Source organism: Triticum aestivum, chromosome 5D, assembly GCF_018294505.1.
Source record: "Triticum aestivum cultivar Chinese Spring chromosome 5D, IWGSC CS RefSeq v2.1, whole genome shotgun sequence".
In the NCBI taxonomy this organism is placed as follows: domain Eukaryota; kingdom Viridiplantae; phylum Streptophyta; class Magnoliopsida; order Poales; family Poaceae; genus Triticum; species Triticum aestivum.
This window is the reverse complement of record NC_057808.1, coordinates 458285714-458297896: the sequence shown is the minus strand read 5'-3', so window position 1 is coordinate 458297896 and position 12183 is coordinate 458285714. Positions and strand designations below refer to the sequence as shown.

The 12183-nt window shown below is 46.9% G+C and overlaps 1 non-coding gene across 1 annotated transcript; it reads right to left on the bottom strand.

Moving 5' to 3' along the window:
- Nucleotides 1-8266: 8266 nt before the first annotated feature.
- LOC123126915 (small nucleolar RNA SNORD96 family) lies at nucleotides 8267-8358 on the bottom strand. The gene has a single exon (XR_006462118.1). It is a non-coding gene; the product is annotated as a small nucleolar RNA SNORD96 family (small nucleolar RNA).
- Nucleotides 8359-12183: the final 3825 nt, after the last annotated feature.

Here is a 12183-nt window from a genome sequence, read left to right as displayed (position 1 = left end):
TGTTGATTTAATCCTCCAAGGAACCTGTCGATCTTCCTTTCTTCTATGGCCACATCATAAAGAGAATAACGGGCCAGATGGTTGAACTTGTGCAAATATTCACTTACTGACAGATTTCCTTGAGTGAGACCGAGGGATTCGCATTGCTTGACCTTCATGATACCAGCGGGAATATGGTACTTGCGGAAATGGTCATTAAAATTAATCCAAGTGATTTCTTCGCCCGCATGCTACATAGCTTTAACATTATCCCACCATATAGCAGCAGCTCCTTCAAGATAGTGGGTAGCAAACGGAACCTTGTCAGCTTCTTTAGTACGAGCAATTTCAAGCTTCTTCTCAATAGTTCGTAACCAATCATCTTCTTCCAGAGGATCAACCACTTGACTGAAACTGGGAGGCTTAGTCCTTTGAAAATCTGACAACTCTGAGTGATGACCATTTGGATTTCTATTCTGCCCAACCATAGCTTGCACAATTTTTAACAGCTCAATCAGATCGTTGTTCCTTCTTTCTTCAAACATGCACATAATTTGTTCAGTGGAGGGTGGATTTGGTGGTGGAGGCGGTGGTTGCGGATACGACTCGGAGGAGTGTCCTGCCTGTCTTGCTGAGCGACAAACAGGGACATCCTCACAAGCCGGCGTGCTGTTGCATCCCCGCATCATCCTACTGTTTATTTTTCCCAATAAAAGCAACCACGATGAGCAACATCCGAAAATGGGAAGAAAAGCCAGCGACAAACCCGAAAGGGCAAAATAGAAATCGAGAAACACAACTAACAATAAAAAGTTCCAACATAATTATACATAGACTCGTACATGAAAGGTAGACATCATGACAGGTGCGACTACTCGCAAATATGCAATGATACATCATGGCTCATACAACTGCATCCGTAGATCAAATGACCACTGCGGATACTTGGATGCTCTAGGGTTCTGCTGGTGCTGCTCGATCCTCTCCTGAGTCAGACCCAAATTCTGAACTGACGACGGTAATCGAGACCTCCGGGTTAAAAGTAACATGATGACGCTGCCTCGAGGGCTCTCCCTTAGAGGTAGGCGCAGGAAGAGAAGGGATCATGGGAGGTGCGGGGGTGCGGGGGTAGTGAGAAGAGACGCCCACTCAGCAGGGGCACTGTGTGGGTTCACGGTCGAGGTGCCCGAGCTATTCAGAGGAGTAACCGGGGAAATAGGCGAGCTAGAACTGGGCACAATATAAGGAGTAAATCCCATAGAAGGTGGAGTGGGGTAGGATCTAGCGGCGACTAAAGCAGTACGAGCACGAGTCAGCTCTCGAGCCAGCTCGTGAATCAGAAGATAACTAGCAGTGATATATCGAGAAAGGTGGCTAGTGTCACTATCAGACACCGAATCAATGATGGAAAGCGAACATGACCATCATCGTGGATTGTTGGGTATTAGCGAAAACCTGGGTGATTCTGCATCCGAACCTTGTTATAGCGTAACTCAACAAGAGTCTCGAATGGAGCAAACTGGACGGCCTGAGTGGCGGTGGATGCATAACCTCTCCGAGAGGTATGAGTGTAAGAGCGTGATGACAAACTGGTGCGCAGAGTAACCACGGCGTGATACTCGTACACTGAGTCGGCTAGACGCTCCTGGTACACCCGATACACTGGGTCATCACCGTGAGGGTAAAGTGGACGCCATACATTCCGAAGAAGATGCGGTGAAGTGTATGGCATCAACTCCAACTGGCACGGATACTGTACTGGAGCCATCTACACTCACAAGCATTAACCGGTTAGAAATATCAAGAAAATAATGCATGCAATGCAGCATCCAGATGCAAACACTACCGGCACTCAATTAGCAGGCTAGCTAACTCCCAACTTAACGTGTCGGGGTCAGCGCGGCTAAGATACCAAGCGTTGTGGCACCCCAGCTCAGAGAAAACGGTTCACCTTGCATTGCCGACCCAGAGATCATGTCTTCTGGCAATACACAACATCTTGGTATAGAAAACAACCGCTTTATTGATACTAGCGGAAGCATAGTGCGATATAATAATCAAGTAGCGAGGCCAAGTGGCACACTCGGTGCGGCTGAACAATATGTACATAATTTAGTGCACATAAAGGGGCCTCGATCACGACAACTACGCGACAGCGGAACTATGGCGAAGCGGGACTCCATAGCACAGGGACACCGATGTGGACACGATCTGGACACGGCAGCACTCTGTTCCAGCTAGACTTTCCTGAAATCTGGCATAACACACCAGGTCAGTACATTGAATGTACTTGCAAGCTCACAACAAGCATAAACATAATGACAAATAATATCATGACATTTAATCAAGTTAATTGCAAATAACAACCTTCTACTCATGCCATGCAACCTAACTTGTGCACCGAGTCCCTCAGACTCTCTTACCAACGGGTTGCCTCGTAACCCAATGGTGATCATTCACGGATCACAAACGGAACCACACTCGGTTCAAGCCACGGTCAGTCTCACTGACTTCATCATCATTTAACCAGTGCCATGCAAATAACTTACTGTGCAAGATTACTTTATAAAAGTTGATCCATGGTGTGACTTACTTACGAACTAGCCCGTTATCCGCGGGCGCGGCTATCGATAGATTTAATACACTCTGCAGAGGTAGTGCACTGTACCCACACCATGGAACCCATGGCCTCACACTCCCATTCGGGTGGACCAACGGCATTCCGACGGAACTCTCACATTGCCAAGACACTCTCTCGGCCACTCCGACTAACTCCCCACTGGGCTAAGTCATGGGTGGCCCCGTGCCTACCAAAGGCATCATGGCCATCGTCGTGGCAAAAACAGCCACCGTTGTGGCAAAACAAAATCGGTCCCAAACGGGGACAAGCTACCATCTCAACAACAATGGGCACACAAGGTTATGGCTGCTTACCAGGCCAGGGTAACGCATGCCCATAACCTTCCCTCGTTGGAGGCACCGACAAGAGGCATGACAACGGCCTGACTAACGGCCTTCCCATAAAGGCAAATATGGTTGCACTGGTCAGCTCGATTCAGTGGTACCATGACCCGACCAACTTTATTTTCAAGTTCTATTAACATCAGGTTTAACTTGAAATAAAATGCTTGAGTCACCATATGCCCTACTCATGCAACCATATGACATGCATCACATATCACTTAGAAATAACAGATCAATCTCATCAAAAGTTCTACTTGCACAAATCATCAATAGTCTCTACTGATTCTTTTTCACTGGTTAATTTGCACTCATCATTTTTAGTTTATCATTTACCATATGAAACTCACCATGGACATATGAAAAATAATACCAATGCTAGTCATACCATAGTCATAACAAAATCACATGGTCAAACTACTCATGCTAGATCTCACTAGTTCAATTACTCACTTCTGTAAACTAAGCATCTTGCTCATGACAAAATAACTAACACAAGTATTATTCATTTAATAACTATATCCAAGAAATAACATATATTCAACTTGGGAAAAAATCATGGATATTGCAAAGACACCATGAAAATGTTTGTTTGGCTTGCCTTAGTTCAGAGGAGCTCCACACTCCTCCTGGATATCTTCAAGGCAAGCTTCTCCTTCTGAAAATAATTAAAAAGACAAAAAGAAAACATCAAGAACACTTTTGAAAATTACTAGAAAATCTAGACAGCAGAGAAAAATCTCATCTTGAGTGTGCTGCTAGAGTTTTCCAGTAAGAACACAATGCAAAAAGAATCAACTCATTTGGACTTGTGGTTTAGGAAGTTATAGCCAGTCAAACTTCTATTCAAAATTTGATTTAAATTTGAAATAAAAGAAAGCCAGGGGGTGACGTCGATGACGCTCTTCAGAAATGTACCACCACTCATGCCGCTTCACGCGCAGCTGAGAGGCTGACAGCGGTCCCCACTAGTCAGGTCGGAGGGAGAAGAGAGAGAAACAGAGGCGGGCGGTGCGCCGGCGACGCGTTCTCTGGCGAAGAGTGCCCGGCGGCTAGATCTAGAGGGATAGAAAGATAGATGAGGTTGAGGCGCACTTGCCCATACCTGTAGCGTCGCTAGGGGTGGCCGGACGGGGTCGGAACGGTCTTCTCCGGCGGCGGCAGAAAGTAGAGGTCGCCAGAGTTGATGACGACGGTGTCCTGGGCCTTCACCAGGGGCTCCAACGCGGTCGGACGGCACCAGTGAGCCACCAGCAAGCTGCCTGAGGAGTGGGTTGAGCTCGGGAGGCGGTGGAGTGAGGTGGAGGGGCTGCGGGGAATCGTCGGCGAGCTCAGGTCGGGACAGCAGCCAGAGGCCTGCCCGGCCGGGCTTCGGCTCTCCTACGAGCTTGTGGAGGTTGTGGGAGTGAGCGGTGAGGTTCAAGGGGTCGGGAGGGGGCCGTATTTATAGGAGAGCGATAGGAGGGGATCGAGCTTCGCCGTGAAGCTTCTGGACATGGCGCCCGGAGACGAACGGCGTCGGTGAGAGGGGGAGAAGGCGACGCAGCTCTCGCGGGCACTGTGGGAGGGCGGAGACAAGCACAGGAGCCAGGAATGCGACGAGCACAATTGCACATGCGCATTGTTGGCTTTGTCATGCCGTGCCCATGCTCGCTGCAGCGAGCTCTGGCGTTGGCGAGCGCCAGGTAGGAGTTAAGGGGGTCGAGACGAGGATGTTGGCGAGGTTTGGCAAGGCGCGGCGGTTGGGGAGCGAGCACACACTCAACAGTAGCTCGGGCGCGTCGCAAAGTGCGTCGGCTGCATGCCAACACCCCTGGACGAACGTGGTCACCGCGTGAACTATGACATCAAGCCGCGCTAAGCTCACACTTCATGTCTGGCATGTAGTCCTTAATGGTTCAAGTGGTTCCAACGATTTCAGGTTAACCCAGGAGCTGTGAGTGTGTGGTTTACTTCCTGGTAACTTTCTGGACAGTAACTTGTGAGGTTAACTGAGAGTGATTCAGTAAGAGTTAAGGGATGGGCTTTGGGGTTTAGCATTCTCTTACGAAGGTAATGAAGCTCAGAAAAGATCAGCCTCATTGGATCAAGGAAAAACATACTTGTTGTGTAAAGTGGCTATTCTGTCTAGAACAGAAATGATTTTTCGTAGCAAAAATATTCCAAAAATTTATGCAATATTTTTGCTCAGGGAGGTGCCCTAGGGTTCAAAGAATATTTGTGATTTTTTTCAGGATTTTAGGAGCAATAAAAATGAGGGTTGCTATGGAGCATACTTCTCTGAAGTGAGTTTCAGAGAAGAAAATGAATATCCTTTATGAAAAATATTCCTTGGGTCAGTTTTGGAATTTTCCGAGAAAGAAAGTTGAGCTAGGGGTGGATGGGTCACTTGGGTGAAAATCAAGGGTAGGCCCAAGTGCTCAAGTCCATTTGAATTGATTCAAAACTCCAAATCCAAAGCAAAGGCAAAAGAAAGTCCGGAAAAAGAGAGAAGGCAAATCCAGGCTGTCACAGGAGATGTTGGTGAAGGTCTCTGGATGATCGAGATCATCCTCCGAGAATGCCTTGGCCTTCTTGAATGGGGTACTATGGGCCATGGCATAGAGGTCGTACATTAGCGGCACCTCCTTCTTGTTGTGTTGTGCCGGAAAGAGAGGAACATGGTAAATTAGTAATTAAAGGGCTCAAGCTAGGATGAAGAATGAAATTGCATGAATCGTTAAGGGCTCGAACCACATACCCAGTCATTCCCATACTCAAACAGGTTGGAGCTCCCTTGTTGGTGCGGCACACCTTGCATCTAGGCACGCTTGTCCCTGGCCTTGTTGTGGACGGCTAGCCATTGGGGAGAGCACCACTCATCCACCAACCTCTCCCAACAGTCCATCTTATCCGCACACCATCTCGGGGGCACCTAAGTTAGACAAAGAGAAATTTCAGCGCTACACCTACAAATCAAATCAAGGAAACTAGTACAAGGCCCTAATAATAGGTAATTACCTTCATGTACTTGTCCTTATTCAGATACTTGACGCGACACTTCTTCTTCTGCCTCCTGATGTTAGTCGAGGCGTAGTGGTTTCGAACAGCCTACACCCGAGCCTCGTGTTGTAAGTTCTGAAGTCGGCGCTTGCACTCGGCTTCTAGAACCATAGCCGCGTCCACCTCGTGTTCCTCAAGACACCTGTAGAAGGTATGCAATCAAACAAGACAACATTGATCATTCGTACAATCACTAGGTACTGTTGATTTTTAATTCTGTAAACGAGAAATTACCCAAAACCGCCGTCTCACAATGTCGGCCACCGTCTCGCACACGACACCATCGACCATCTCCCTCAGCGGGGCCGGGGCAGCCTCGTACAGCTCCCAGGTCAGTGCTAGTTGTGGAAGCTCACCCTCACCGGGCAACATGACCCACCCCGGGAAGTGGTGCCGGCAAAGAGTACCAAGGAGCTGGTTGGGCCTGCGGATACCATCTGCGTGTTTCCAACCCCTACAGTATGACAAGGCCAACACATTAGATATTAATTTGAACAAACATGAAGGCAAAAGGTTAAAAAAGAGTAAATGCAATTACTTCTCCCCATTAGGCTAAATCAACCACCTCTGGTCGCGGGTCGCCGGCATGAACGGTAGCTTAGTACCACCATGCTGGTAGACCTTCTTGCCCTCCTCAACTAGCTCGCCCTTGCTGTAGCTATTCTTAAAAAAGGTCTCCTCGACACCATCAGCATGGCAGCTAGTCTCCGAAGTCACGTGGGACGAAGACTCTGGGACTCGAGTCTCCTGGGAGGAAAACTCAACGACCCGAGTCTCCTGGGAGGAAGACACTGGGACCTGAGGCTCAGCGACCAGAGGCTCGTCGACCCGAGGTTCGTGGACCGGAGTCCGAGATGGGTCCAGGTCAGACGGGTCCACCTGAGACGGAGCACTCCGGTGGTCCGAAGAATTAGCTGGGGGTGGCGGCAAGGAAGGCACAACAACCTTCCTACCTCTCCCAGCGCCCCGTCCACCTCTACCAGCACCCCTCTTCTTCCCCCGACCTCCTGTCCCGGCTGAAGAAGAAGCGCCCGCCGAAGGTGTTGGGGTGTCTGCATGCTGTCTATGAGCGCTCTCCAAAGGTTCTGGGGTGCAATAAAAACACCCCTCCCACGTGCCGAGGAAGGAGGCTCGAAGCGCTCTCGACCCAAGCCCACCACCTGTCAACACCTGCAATGACAAAGAGTAAACGAAATTAGTACAACATAAATAGAATAAAAAATTTGATGGGTGAAAACAACACCAAAAAATTAACTAACTAACTAACTAAGTAATTAACCTAAAAAATAACTAACTAACTGATTAAACGCTTTTTCTTAAGGCCAGAAATGGTCTTTAATAGGTTAAAATTATTTAAGTGTTTCCAAAATATTTGAGAAAATTTAGGGAAGCTCATTGGTTAAATAAACAATCCATCAAAAACCCTTTATGCAAAATTCTACCTTTCCTAGTTGCTACCTGTCCATGCCCATGGTCAAATAATTCTAGAAACTATTCGCCAACTAATTGACAAATGATGACTAAACCTGCCTTTTCTTTTTTCTTTTCTCATTATCAAGAAACAAAAGAAAAGGGATGCATATGCATCCTAATCCTAATCATTTACATGGTTGTTTTCTAGGAGTAGTAATTAGTAAAACTAAAACTAATTAACCTAACTAACCTAGTCTAAAGATCAAAGCAAAAGTGTCCAAATAACAACAAAGATCTGCTTGTACTCTCTTCATAGAGAAAGATTCTAAACCGAAAATTAACAACAAAGATCAAAGCAAATAAACAATTTATGAACATTTGTGTCCAGATAACAGAAATATCACCAAAAAAACATAAACGTAAAAAAGTTGGATATGTTGTCGGACAGATCACTCGGAGTGATAATATAGATTTCATCAATGTATGAATCAGGCCACTACTTTTTAACATCACAAGTCATCACCGGGATCCATAGGCAACAATCTCCAACTAGGAAAGAAAAATCAACCAGAAACATTACATAGATTCCTAAGTTCAAATAAGAATATTTAAAGAGTTTCGTCACAAATGGCTGAGCCGTCAGACAATGCTTTCTACGCAAATAGCATTATGCTTATGATCAAACAAGTAGCAGTAAGCAACTCAAGATCCACCAATGGATAGCCAATTTGAAAAATTCTAGCTCGATTAATATTTCGCCATAAAATTCAGTCTCCAAAATTACGGCGTAGCCAATGTTGACATCAGAATTGCATATTTTCACAGCATAAGTTCAGAAGTAATTAGAAAAGTTACTCTAAGATGTTCAATTTGTCCTCGAAATTGCAGAATGACAGCATGGGTGCACAGCGACCAATCAGTCGCTAAAGATGGTATGATTAACAGGTTTTTCATCACCGGACAAACAGAAACACAAACTCAAACAAACAAGTCAACAAAAAAGAACTTAAATTACTACAGAAAACAAAATCAGACAAAAGAAGACATGAGAGGAATGACACTAACCTAACTATCCTAGAAAATTAAGCTAACCTAGAAAATCAAGCTAACCTAACTAACAGTACTCACTAACCTAATTAGTAGCAGTAGAAAAAAAAGAAACTAACAGTACTAACTAACCTAATTACTAGCAGTAGGAAAAAAGAAAAAAATAGGGGGAGCTCACTGGAGTGGGTCGGCGGGGCACCAGGGCGGTGGGGTGTCGGGGCGTCTAGGGCGTCGGGACGGCAGGGCGCCTGGTTGTCGAGGCGGTGGGGTGCCGGGCTGGCGGGGGAGGCGGGGCGGCGAGGGCGTCGGGGTGGCTGGGGCGTCGGGGTGGCACGGGCGACGAGGGCGTTGGGGCGGCGAGGGCGTCGGGGCGGCGGGGGGGAGGGCGTCGGGGTGGCGCGGGCGACGAGGTTGTTGGGGCGGCGGGGGGTCGGGGGCACGGGCCGGTGGGAGGTCGGGGGCGTTGGGGTGGCGCCGGTGAGGTGAGGGAGAGAGAAAGAGAGGGGTGGGGCGTGGTGCCGACCGTTTTTTAGTTAGGTTTAATTTCTTTGTCATCTGCTAGCAGACGACAAAGAGCGTAGCTAATGGGGTGGGGCCGGGGGGAAACGATCGTTAGGTTGCCACTTTCTTTGCCTTCTGCTCGCGGACGACAAAGAAGCTTTGCCGTCAGCTAGCAGACGGCAAAGAAAGTGGCCGTTAGGTGGTTCTCACTAGTGGGCCACCCTCCCTCTTTGCCGTCCGCTAGCAGACGACAAAGCTTCTATGTCGTCTGCTAGCTGACGGCAAACACGCTCTTTACCGCCAGCTCTTTCTTTGTCGGCAGCTTTCTTTATGCTTATGGCAAAGACCTTCTTTGCCATCAGCTAGCTGACGGCAAAGATCCTGATTCCAGTAGTGTCCTCTGCATTATCATGCCGTGTTTCCCAGCTTGCAAGACTCAGAACCAAAAAATAAGATTCAAATAATAAGTACAACAAAGATGCCTAGACATCTCATTGATTCCCAGCTTCCAAGATTCAGAACCAACAAATAAGATTCAAATAATAAGTACAAAAAAGATGCCTACACATCTCATTGATTCCCAGCTTGCAAAATTCAGAACCAACCCACTAGAGCCTTTTCATAAAGTGAATATCGGGATTAAATCCATCTTGGCTAGCCGTGTCATACAACCCAAGAACTTGGTGAATGCTCTTGACCATCACAACATCCGTAGTTGAGTATTCCTATTTGCACAACACAGATAATTGTTTTTCGTCCTCTGCCACTGTGGCACTAGTAGAAGTCAACCTACAGCTCCACTAGATGATTCAATTCATGCCACTTTTTCTGCAGTTCACCTGAAATGAAACAAAGATTGCATCATTCAGCTAGCAAGAAGTAGTTGCTCTCCTGAGCTGGTAGGTTCTTCTTTAGTAGTTGCACTAAAATTGAGCAACATTAAAGTTGGCTGTCCTGCTCATGTAAGGTGCAACTATAATTTTCTTATCCTTGTGTGCAGTTCCACTAAAATAAAGTGCCATTGTGGTGACAGTGATGGCTCATCTTGCAAAGGCTAATAAAATGTTGCACGAGATTACCAGCAGAATTTGACAAATTTTTTGGAAACTCCAGTCACCATTTTGTGCAGTTCCACCAAAATTGAGAGATGTTGCCCACATGACATTTTAGTTGAATTGCACAAGACACTCATTCAAAAAAAGTGTTTTGTGCATTTCACGAAAAGGTCACAATCGCAACAAGGTGAATGGATATCCCTATCTGCACAAAAAGATAGAAAGGAAACAATACACGAAATGAAAAGAAGCATCTTGATTATGTTCATGGCAATCACGCAAGGATAGTAGAAATTTTAGAACGTCAGCAATGCTTCACATTACCGGACGCATTACGATCAACAATGACAATCGTCAAATATGGGATTACTTAATGGTGGCATTGCTTGTTTACCAGATACAGTAGATCAACAAGAGCTAAAGAGTTGGTTTAAGGGCATGGGACTGTGGGGACACCAGGACACTCAGCAGCGTAAAGAAGCATCTTACTTATCATACTGGGGAAAATAGCAGGAGTACCATTTGTAACACAGTTTAATTGCATCATATCACTGGAGGCATTAGATTAACAATAACACTGGTTAGACATGTCCTTAAGGTAACAGTGTGATCGCTTCATTTTACATGCGCCCTTACATTAACAACAACAAAAAGTTGGTAGAAAGACATGCGACAGTGAACACATCAGCACAATGTACCTACAAGGAGGCATAAAGTGGTGATGCCGAGTTTGTTAATACTTTGTGAGGGCAGCAAATCTAATCATGGAAACCTTTTACTATGTGAGGGCAGCAAATCTAATCCTGGACATACACGGTTGACTTCACCACCAGCCTCCACTTTCTATCCTTTTTTCAACCAATAATAGATCTGTTCCTTATCCATGTTATACTGCCTTTTCCCTTCATTTCCCTTTTCAACCAAGAGACCGGTTGGGTATCCAGTCACTACTACTTTCCCCCTGTTATTTCCTCTTTGAATCAAGTCCTAGATTCATGCTACGACTTTCCCCCCTTTCTTTGTTGTTTGAACCAAGTCCTAGATCCGACTGCATGAAGTAGCTCCCGTGCTGCCTCGCCCTCCCCGAAACCACTCCCAACCGCCGGTCCACCGGCACCCCGGCCATCCCTCTACCCACCCACCCCCACCCCTCCTGCTCTGAGCTTTTTCTCTGGCGATCCCCATGCCACCACCCCCAACCCGCCCCCACCGCCGGCGACCACCACCCCCACCCTGAATCCTAAGGTAGATAGTGGGGTACCTCTCCGGCAAGCCCCCCTGCCCGCTGCGGCTGGTTCTTCCTTAACTCTGGCGAGCCCCCCCCCCTGAAAATTGACTGACCCAAAAGTCGATTCAGTCGACTGAAGTGTAGCTATATCGAAAAGATGCACATGCAGACACGTGGGGAGCTAGGGCAGTAGAGCAAGGCCGCTTTCGAAGAACTTATACCTGAGGGTCGTCGGGATGTCGGTGGCAGCAGGTCGGATTTGTGCATAATACGGCAGGGAGGACGAAGGGCCGGAGGAGCTCCCGAGTCGGCGCTGTGTCGGAGAGAATGGCACGGGCAGAGGATCGGGACCCGCCAGCAGCTGTGGGTTTCCTCCCTCGCCGCTGATGACCGCATGAACGATGCACTAGTCCTCTACACACACCGGCCGAAGGGATCCGGACGGATTTGTGACCAGTGGTGAGCAGAGAGAAAATGTCGCTACCGCTGTCTTGTTTAGATCTGGAGACGATGAGAGAATGAAGAGAGCAACCCTAGTAAAGCAAGCGCTCGGGCCCCTACCTATATAATATATATATATATATAGTGGAGTGATTATCTTTTTCTCTCCACAACAAGCGTTTCAATTTGTGTACGTGGCATTAAAGAAAAGAAACTCTCTATTTAATGTGACTAACTGTACGACTCCTACTTACCTAGTACATTAGTAGTATTGTTTCATTGTGCTCTCCAGCCCTCCATTCATTGAACAACTGCACGGGTGAATAAACATACAGTACTAGTATTTATATAGAACGAACAAGCTCGAACTATTTTGGCTTTGAGATATCGATGGTATAGTTTGACCACATTGCATCAATGGACTCAGTACTCCTACTTTGAAGTAACCTATACGTATATGCACGGTTTACATTCCGAATCGCTAGCTAGAGCTTGAACTATATTTGTTTACATGTA